The 8,938-nt window shown below is 48.3% G+C and overlaps 1 pseudogene; it reads left to right on the top strand.

The window, feature by feature from the left end:
• The first annotated feature begins 7,609 nt into the window (after nt 1-7,609).
• On the top strand, nt 7,610-8,348 carry LOC112838586 (nmrA-like family domain-containing protein 1 pseudogene; annotated as a pseudogene).
• Nucleotides 8,349-8,938: the final 590 nt, after the last annotated feature.

An 8,938-nucleotide genomic window follows, 5' to 3' on the forward strand; every position in this document is an offset into this window, starting at 1 on the left:
AGTATCAGTAATTTGATATTTATTTTGCATAACATTGAAATACTAGTGTTGATCTGGGCATTTTTATGTTTTTTAAATGTATTCAGAGTTCATGAAATGAAAAGTAAAACGAAATACTTAATATGTAACAATTAAACAATTAAATATACTCTAAACTAGTAAAAATATAAATTTTAAAAGTATGCATATTAAGAATACATTGATATTCCAAAATCACTTGTTAGCAATACAATTAATAGAGTAATACTCAAAAATGCTATACAGAAAGAAAAATGTTATCAACCATGAAAAGTTGCAAATTAAATATTCCTGAGAAGTTAAGTTTACATTAAAAATACACAGCATCCTGATGAAAGTCTATTTGGGGACAGATTTTTCCAGCTATTGGTACACTGTAGGGGTGACAAAGGTAAAGTTAGTTATAAACTGGCTCCAAATAGTTCCCTCTGACTTAACATGTTCGCATGTTCTCTCTTGTTGACAACTCTGAGAAGGTGTTTTTGGCTTCTTCTTCTGCAGAAATCTCAATGTCTTTATCGACAGCAAGCTTTAGCTTTGCCTCAAAGACAACATTGCCCCCAACCCTTTGACTCTTCCGGTCTCATCGTGTGTGGACAGAGTATCTGACACAGACCTACCTGCATCAATTTCAGTTTTCTCAGGTTTATTTTCCACTTTCGCAGAAAGCCTTTGAACTAGAGTAAGAGATGTTCCTTGCGGTAGAAGCTTGACTTGCCTGGTTGATATTTTCATTCTCCTCTTGAGGATTATGGAGGCATAGATGAACGCTTTCTAAGTGAGTGCAGTTTTGGTAGATTTGAAACTTTAATGCAGCAAATAACTCTTGGTATATCTCAAGTTGTAAAGAAGTCAGATTTCAGAATTAAATACATACATATATATATGTGTATATGTGTGTGTATATATATATGTGTGTGTATATATATATATATATATATATATATATATATATATATCTCCAGGAAAAATACAAGAGTTTCTATACCTAAGAAACATGCACTGCAGTTATTTACATAGATAACATAATGATCACAACACGCTAGCTCACACACAAACACTAACTTACTTTTAGCAAAATTCTTGCTATTCACAGTCATTTCATGATGCTGTAGGTTCAGCAAGAGATGGGGGAAGAGAGTGCATCTTCTTCTGAAAGCGATGAAGTCCCATGATGTCTAGCCACAAAGACAGACTTGATTAGGGCATCACAAACTTTGAAAACTCCAACGCACCCACTTGGGACTCAGGCATGTGCTGAATGCTCACTGCAGCCCACCCTGGCCTTGGGGCAATGTACAGAAGGCCCATTGCAGGTAAAACACACTGGACGATTCTCCCACCGGCCCACTTGGAGCCCCTGTGCCGGCCGAGAAGTGGCCCAGCCCAGTAGAGTTCAAGTCAGCTCTGAGCCCTGAGGATTCTTGGTTCCGCTCACAGCCCGGCTCCCGACAGCCAGACTCAACCCACTTAGGGAACTATACAGGTTAAGTTAGGAGGCCAGCTGAGTCAGCAATACTCAGAGAGTGAGAAGACTAAGGTAGAGCTTTGTAAGGGGCTCCCGACAGGGCCTGCATCTGTTCCCCTGCCTCCATAAAGCAAACTTGAAGTTTTCAGTGACAACCCTCCACGGTCCTCCAGGCTCCTTTCCTTTTATTCAAATTCCCCATAGTGCTGAGCCCTGATGGCTGTCCACTCCAGCCTGGGCCGATTTTCAGTGGGTATCTGGCCAGCAAGGGACGGGTCCAGCATTTCTCTTTCCAGAGAGTCAAATCATCCAGGGTAATCTCTGGCAGCTGAGGAACCCTGGGAAGGTGCTTTTTCAGCAGATCAAATCAAAAGCAGATGGGAAGAGGAAGGTCATGGCTAAGAGGCCTGGCGATTCTCCATGACCCACTTTTTCTTGGGAGGTTGGAGCCCATCCAGACTTGCACACCTCCCTGACGCCCTGGCCTGCTTCCTGGTGGCCGTGTCTCTGTACGGGACTCTCAGGATTGAATTGTGGCCGTCTTGTGAATCTAAAACCACAGCAGGCAAATACACGGAAAAGAAATTGGAGTCCATTTGAAATGTCATTTGATGAACATTTGTGTGCATTTATATGTCAGGCATCCTATGAGAAGCTGGGATATAAAGACAAATAGAATAAAAATCTAAGCAACCAAGACGTTTGCGCTGCAGAAATGTAAATATTCACACGGCAATGAACGCGACTGGCATGTGACTAAGACAGGAGCACTCAGACGGGAGGCAGGGAAGGTGACCTGAGCTGGGTCTTAGGAGGTAAGCAGACCTCGTCAGGTACTAATAGGGAAAAGCTCTCTACTTTGGAAAACTGCTATGGACACAAGTAGGGAGTCAGAAAAACCATGGTTGTAGTCAGAAATCACCAGGAAGCACCAGGTGGCTGGCTGTACGATTTAAGCCGGTGAGGAATGACCTGAAACAAGGTAAGGCTCTCTTACCAAGGGCAGGGGCCATGTCTGTTCCCGATTTCTATCTGGAGTTAATCCAGAATGGAATCGCTAGATTCCCAGCCAGGGAGGGCAGGGACAGCTTATGGTTGTAGAGAGTTCAGTTAGCCAGTAGTACAAAAGAATGGGAGAAATGGAGGCAGAGAAGGGAGGCCAGGGCACCTTTGAAAAGGAAAAATGGTGGGGCGTCTGGGTGGCTCATTGGGTTGAGTGTCGGACTCTTGGTTTGGGCTCAGGTCACGATCTCAGGGGTTGTGAGATCGAGTCCCGGGCCAGGTTCCCTGTAAGTATAGAGTCTGCTTGAGATTCTCTCCCTCTGCCCCTCCCCTGCATGTGTGTGCACATTCTTTCTCTCTCTCTCAAATAAAAAAAAAAAATTTTTTTTTTAAGGAAGAACGGAAATGGGGTGGTGTGCTTAAGGGAGAAAGAGTATTGAGAGTATTGTTTGGAGATGGCGGAGATCTGAACATGCTGTAGGCTGAAGGTCAGTTGCCATTGGTGATGGGGTGACTGTTGATACAGGAGAAAACAGAGAGAATCCAGAAGCAAGATTTGCACCCATGCCTGGCCCAGCATCTGATTCTCTTTCAAGTAACCAAACGCAGTGTGTCTGTGTCGGTCCTTTGGTAAAAGAACATGCTACATACTCATCGCTGGTATACCACCACAGTAATGTCAAGAGAGCAGAAGCCATTAGAGGAAGGCCTGCATTTCAGGGCAGATGGAATGACACCAACTAAAAGAGTCTACCAACAAAGACTAAGATGATAGATTAGACAAGATCACATAGAATAGTCAGGTTACCAGGAAACCAATGTGCTGTGAAGGGTGGTAGAGAGGGAGGGCGGGCAGGAAGGAGAGAGTTGAAAATCAAAGAGCGCAGAGCCGAAAATGACAGGTGGGGGGAGGATAAACAAGGACAGAGGGGTCCCTGCCTTGTGAAGGGAGAGTCATGACATGGGGTCTTCACCAGCTCACAAACGAATCCTGGGTTCCCCTACAGACTGGAAAGGCTGGGAATGAGACGCTGGCAGTAGCTCGTTGTGTAAGAGGCTGGAGGTCCGTGGGCCCTTTGGAAGTGGTTTGCAGCATCTCTGGGTCTCTTGGGTCACCCCATGGTAAGCTGGCTGTCCGTCTTTTCCACCTGGCTGACCAAGAGAGCTGTCCACAGAAGGCCTGGCCCTGAGATCCGTGGACACACCGGGATCTCCCTTCACCCCCAATCAATCCCCTCTTGTCTCCTCAATAATGAATAAACAGAGTGCTGTGTTCACGGGTTAAGGAGTGTTTACCTCTCCCCCAGTGACAGGTGGAGACAGGGATGAGCACAGCTGTCCTCACTTTCCAGACTCCCCCAGGAAGTGTGTTCAGAGCCCCGCTCAGTGCTGCTCAGATTTTAAGTTACATGAGAGTCACCTGGGAATTTGCTGGACATCCAGGCTCTGATTCAGCAGGCGTGGTGTGTGGAGCCGAGATTCCTAATTTCTAATGAGACCTCAGGCGATACCAGTGCCTCTGGCCCGTGAACCACATCTCGCATAAAAGGGCCTAGGAGCCGCCCCTCGCTCTGCTGGGGGAGACTCCGCGTAGAAGGTACGAGATGCCGGCTCTGCTTTACCGCTCCCCGGGATCGCCATGAAGCTGTCCCTGGCTCTGTTCAGCCCCACGTGGCCTTGGCATCAGGGTTTCTGACCGCAACCAACGGAGCCCGAGGCTCATGGAAATCTGTAAGCACGATTTCTCCTTCTTTTTTAACAGATGAAGGCGAAAGTTTCCTAGAAGGTTTATATTTAGGTTCTGCCCAAGGAGTGTTCTTTTTATCACCTGAATGTGTCACTTTAATTTGACAAACAGCAGGAGAGGCGAGACTGGCATTGAAAAATACTTACAACATTGGGCAATGCTTCACTTACTCTGGCACAGTGCATTCTTTTAGGAAGGAAGTTTTATTTTCCGTCTTGTGTCAGTTTTGTTCAGCTCGACAAACACGCATTGAATGTCTGTTTAGCAGACAGTGTGCTGGGCGCTGAGCATACAGGGTAAAGGAGAAATGGTTGCTGTCACAGGGGACCCTCTGTGCTATGTGGGAGACAGACAAGCGGAGAAAGCATGTCTATGCAGTGCTGTTGGTGCAATGGTTGAGGGGAGTGTTGGGGGCACCTGTGAGGTCTCCTTAATCAGCCTGGAGGTCAAGGTAATGGAGTGCGGAAGCTTCCTCTGAATGGTTAAAACCTGACCTCAATCGAGAAGCACGAGTAGGGATTCAGTAGGTGAAGAAGCTTTAAAAAGGTGAGTTATTAATACTCTTCATTGGCTCTTCCTGGTTTTTCTCTTTGGCACCTAATGGAATAGTGTGCCCCATCCTCTTGAATTTAAGTGTGGCCATACATTGTGCTTGAGCCGATGAAATGTGAAACGGATGGACGAATGTCACTTCTGGCTGGAAGCTTTATTTTCTTTTATTTTTTTAAAGATTTTATTTGACAGCGAGAGAGCGAACACAAGCAGGGGGAGTGGGAGAGGGAGAAGCAGGCCTCCCGCCGAGCAGGGAGCCCGATGCGGGGCTCGATCCCAGGACCCTGGGATCATGACCTGAGCCGAAGGCAGACGCTTAACGACTGAGCCACCCAGGCGGCCCGGGCTGGAAGCTTTAAATGCTAGGATGTGACTCATCATTTTCCCCCTTTACTGCTAAAGAAAACGGGGAAACCTATGTTAAGATGAAACTTCCATCTATCAAAGTTCTTGAATGACTACAATGAGCAAAAATAAATCTTTTTGGAAAGCCATGAAATTTCAGTAGTTGGTACCACAGCTATAAGCTAGTCTGTCCTGACTGACACAGAAGGGCATTCTGGGCAGGGAATTTTATTGATGAAGGCTCAGAGACCTTGAAGATCTTTGATCTGGAAAGTGCAAATGGTTAGTAACACCAGAGTAGGTGTCGGGGTGGGTGGGGATTGGGTGGTGCTTCACATCCCTTGGGTCTCAGGATCATAACTTGGCTGATTGAAGTAAAAGCCTCACCAGGTGAGCTCTTGAGTTTCCTTCCTAACTGAAGACTTTGATTTTACAACATGGAATGCAGTTAATGATGGTTCCCTCTGGGAACACCTTTTGCCAAAATCCTGTACGTGGTTGGATTTCTTGTTCTAGAGAGGTACGGCTTTTTGGTTGGGTGTTTATTTGGTTTATCTTCAGTAGATAGTTGCTTGATGGCAGTAGACACTTTGGCTGTAATCCCAAGATCCTGTACAGTGCCTAGCAGTGTTAGAAATGTCTGAACAAAAGAAAACACCCAGGCTCTTCACGCGACCTATCTTGGGAACCTCCTCTGATTGTTTTGGCCTCCTCGGTCTCCCGGTCCATCTAAGTCACGCCTATGGCCAGTTCCCCTTCGGCCTCACTACTTGAGGGCGGCCAACCCCCGAGCCTTTGCCGCTTCCATGCACTGAAGCCTGTGCTGCTGGGTTGCCTGAGTACCTGCTGAAAAGACAAAGTCCACTCAAGTCCATCTGGGAGACCGTCTTTTACTGATGGCTGATAAGGAGCCAGCAGATAAATTCTCTTTCTCCAGTGGACTATTGCAAAGGCTAGCCTTGATGGAGGTGTCCCACATGGCGAAGCAGGTACCCTGCCGAGTGTTCGGCTGAATCTCTTCATGGCTCGTGGGGAACCGTGTCCAGGTGGTAACACACCCCATTTCATGGCTTCTTCGCCTCGGTGCCTCAACTGTTTTCCTTTATTCTCACTGCCCCGGGCTCCAAGAAAGGATTGGCACGTCCTCTGGTTCAGACTTTTTTGAGGCACGTGGGCTGAAACAGTTGGTTTCAGAGGTGGTTCTAGAGAGCAGATCCTCAGCCTGAGCTGGGAAGTGTGACTGCCCACGGTCAGAAAGTGGTAGGATCGCATCGCTCGTAGGAAGTGAATTGTTAATAACTCCTCCTATTCAATGACCTTGCAAAGACTTTGTATGAAACAGTCTTGTGTTAAGAAGTTCTACCTGGAAATGCTTCCAAGTTGCCCTGGGATTTCTAAAATGATGAGTGTCTAAGTGAAAAATCAGTCCGGATATAAAACAAATCTGCGACAAGAATTCAACTGATACAGCCTTGTCTGAAGAACTAAGGGACAGGGGGGAGGACGGGAGTTTGCAGAAGAGTAGCTCGGGAAGCTCCTGCTATGGGGGAGGGGCAGGGGGGTATGGCTGCGGCCATACCCCGAACCTAGAGGACGTAACGCAGTGCAATTGTATAAATGCTGGTGGTTCCAAACTCCAGAAGTACCCCTTTTGCTGAGGGACCCCTTCCCAAGGCCTGGAAAGTAGACTGCCTCCCCTCAGTTGCCAACGCATCTTTCTTAGGGCGTGAACTCTAAAATCCTGGCTTGTGTTCCCGTTGGCAGCACCAAGCAGGCCACGGCAAGGAGCTGGCCATCCCCGATGCTCTGTGCCATGGACCGGAGCGTACCTAGCCTTGGGCTTTGTTCTCTCTAGTGGTTCCCATGAAAAGCAAGGGGAAGTTGGCATTGGGGTGAAGGGGGCAAAGGGCAAGTGCCTTGCAGCAAACAGGTCTGGGATGTGGCTGCTGGTGTTTGCACCCCCACGGCACTATCTGTAAAGCGGGAACACGGGTGCCCCTGTCGCAGTGGTGTGGGAGTGAGTGACCGAGCCTGTCACCGTTCCTCACTCCTGACGGTGCTTTCCCTGCAGGCACCAAATGAGACTGGAATTACAGAGTGTATTGTTTGAAAGAGATTTATAGTTTCAAATGTTAATTAAACTCAGCTTCTAAAGTATTGCATGGTAAACACTCTCAGAAGAGCTCCCTTTTGAACAGATGGGAATGATTAAAAATCGATTTTCCTACCTGGGGTAGGGAGGTGGGGCTGGCCACGGGGGTGGGGGTCAGGTGGGGGGATGGGGTGTCACGTCTGAGGGGGAAGTGGGGTGGAGCCGACCGAGGATCATAGAGCCCTGGCGTTCCCCACCCCTCCGAGCCAGTTGCCCATCGGGAACAGGTGGTACGTGCGTGGGGTCATTCCAGGTCCCCGTCATTGATCCCATGCGTCCCACATCCCCCAGTCCTCAGGGACCATCCTTCCTCCTCTTGGTTTACATGGCGGACAAGAAACTGGTGGTGGTGTTTGGAGGCCCAGGTGCTCAGAGGCTCAGTGGCCTGATGCTCCCGGAAGATGGGATGTTCAGGGTTGCCATGGTGATGTGGGACTCTGGGCCTAGGGCAGCAAAGAAGCTGAGGCTGCGGGCTGCAGAAGTGGTGCGGAGAGACCAGGATGATGACGCCAGCTTGCTGTGCAGGCCCTGACTGGGGCCCACGCTGCCTTCATCATGCCTGACTACTGGGGAAGTGGCAGCCAGGAGCGGGAGGTCAAGCCAGCGAAGCTGCTGGCTCATCTGGCCCAGTGCCTGGGCCTTCACTACGCGGTCTGCGGTGGCCTGGAGAACATCGAGAAGCTGACAGCTGGGCCACTTTGAGGGCAAAGGGGCGGTGGAGGAATATTTCCAGGACATTGGAGTTGTGGTAACCAGCATGCAGCCGTTCTGCTATTTCCAGAACCCCTTTTCCTTCTGCCCCAGAAAACCCCAGATGGAAAGAGCTGCTTGCTGAGCTTGCCCATGGGTGATGTGCCCATGGATGGCATATCTGGGACCCACCTGGGTCCTATGGTGCTCAGGCTGCTGAAGATGCCAGAAGAACACGTTAGAAAGAACGTTGGGCTCAGTACCTACAAGCACGCCATGCAAGAGGGTGCTACCCTGCTCTCCCAGGAAGGCTGTGAGTGATGCCAAGACCAGCCCAGAGGACCCGGAATATGGCTTCCCTGCAGCCTAGGACCTGGCCAACACATTCCCTTTCTATGTCCTGGAACCTGAAGGTGACCTCGAGCTGACCCTGAGGTTCAATCCCAAGGCCAGGATGCTGGACCCATGGCTGGAGCAGCACAAAGGGGACTTTGCTGGGTTCAGACTTGGCCACCACTGAGCCCCGTCGGGGTGAAGGGGGGCGGTGCAGTCACAATGATCTGTTCTTGTGTTTAAGAAAAATAATTTTTTAAATATCACCGTGCTTACACACACAGAAGAATGATTAAAAATCAACATGCATTATTTACCTATAACTGGTGTTTCAAAAATTTGGAAGCTCCCTCTCCGAAGTAGGTTGACCTTTCCTGCCTCTTTTATATTAATGATAAAATCTTTGTTCATAGAAAAACCTTAAATACGACTGGAATAAAGGACACTTTGTCTTCCTGCTCTAAAGAATTGGTTTTACTTGGTATTACTCAGGTCGGTTTTCATAGCAAAGCCATAACTTTTATTCACTTCATACCATGTGCAGAGACCAGCATCATGCTCTGAACTTATCAGGTACTTAATAGATACTAGATTAGTGACCAGTCTCCTACTCTGAGTTATGATTTGTCCT

The sequence above is a fragment of the Callorhinus ursinus genome, unplaced genomic scaffold (genome assembly GCF_003265705.2).
Source record: "Callorhinus ursinus isolate GAN/ISIS: 27379988/994484 unplaced genomic scaffold, GSC_fseal_2.0 scaffold28, whole genome shotgun sequence".
In the NCBI taxonomy this organism is placed as follows: Eukaryota; Metazoa; Chordata; class Mammalia; order Carnivora; family Otariidae; genus Callorhinus; species Callorhinus ursinus.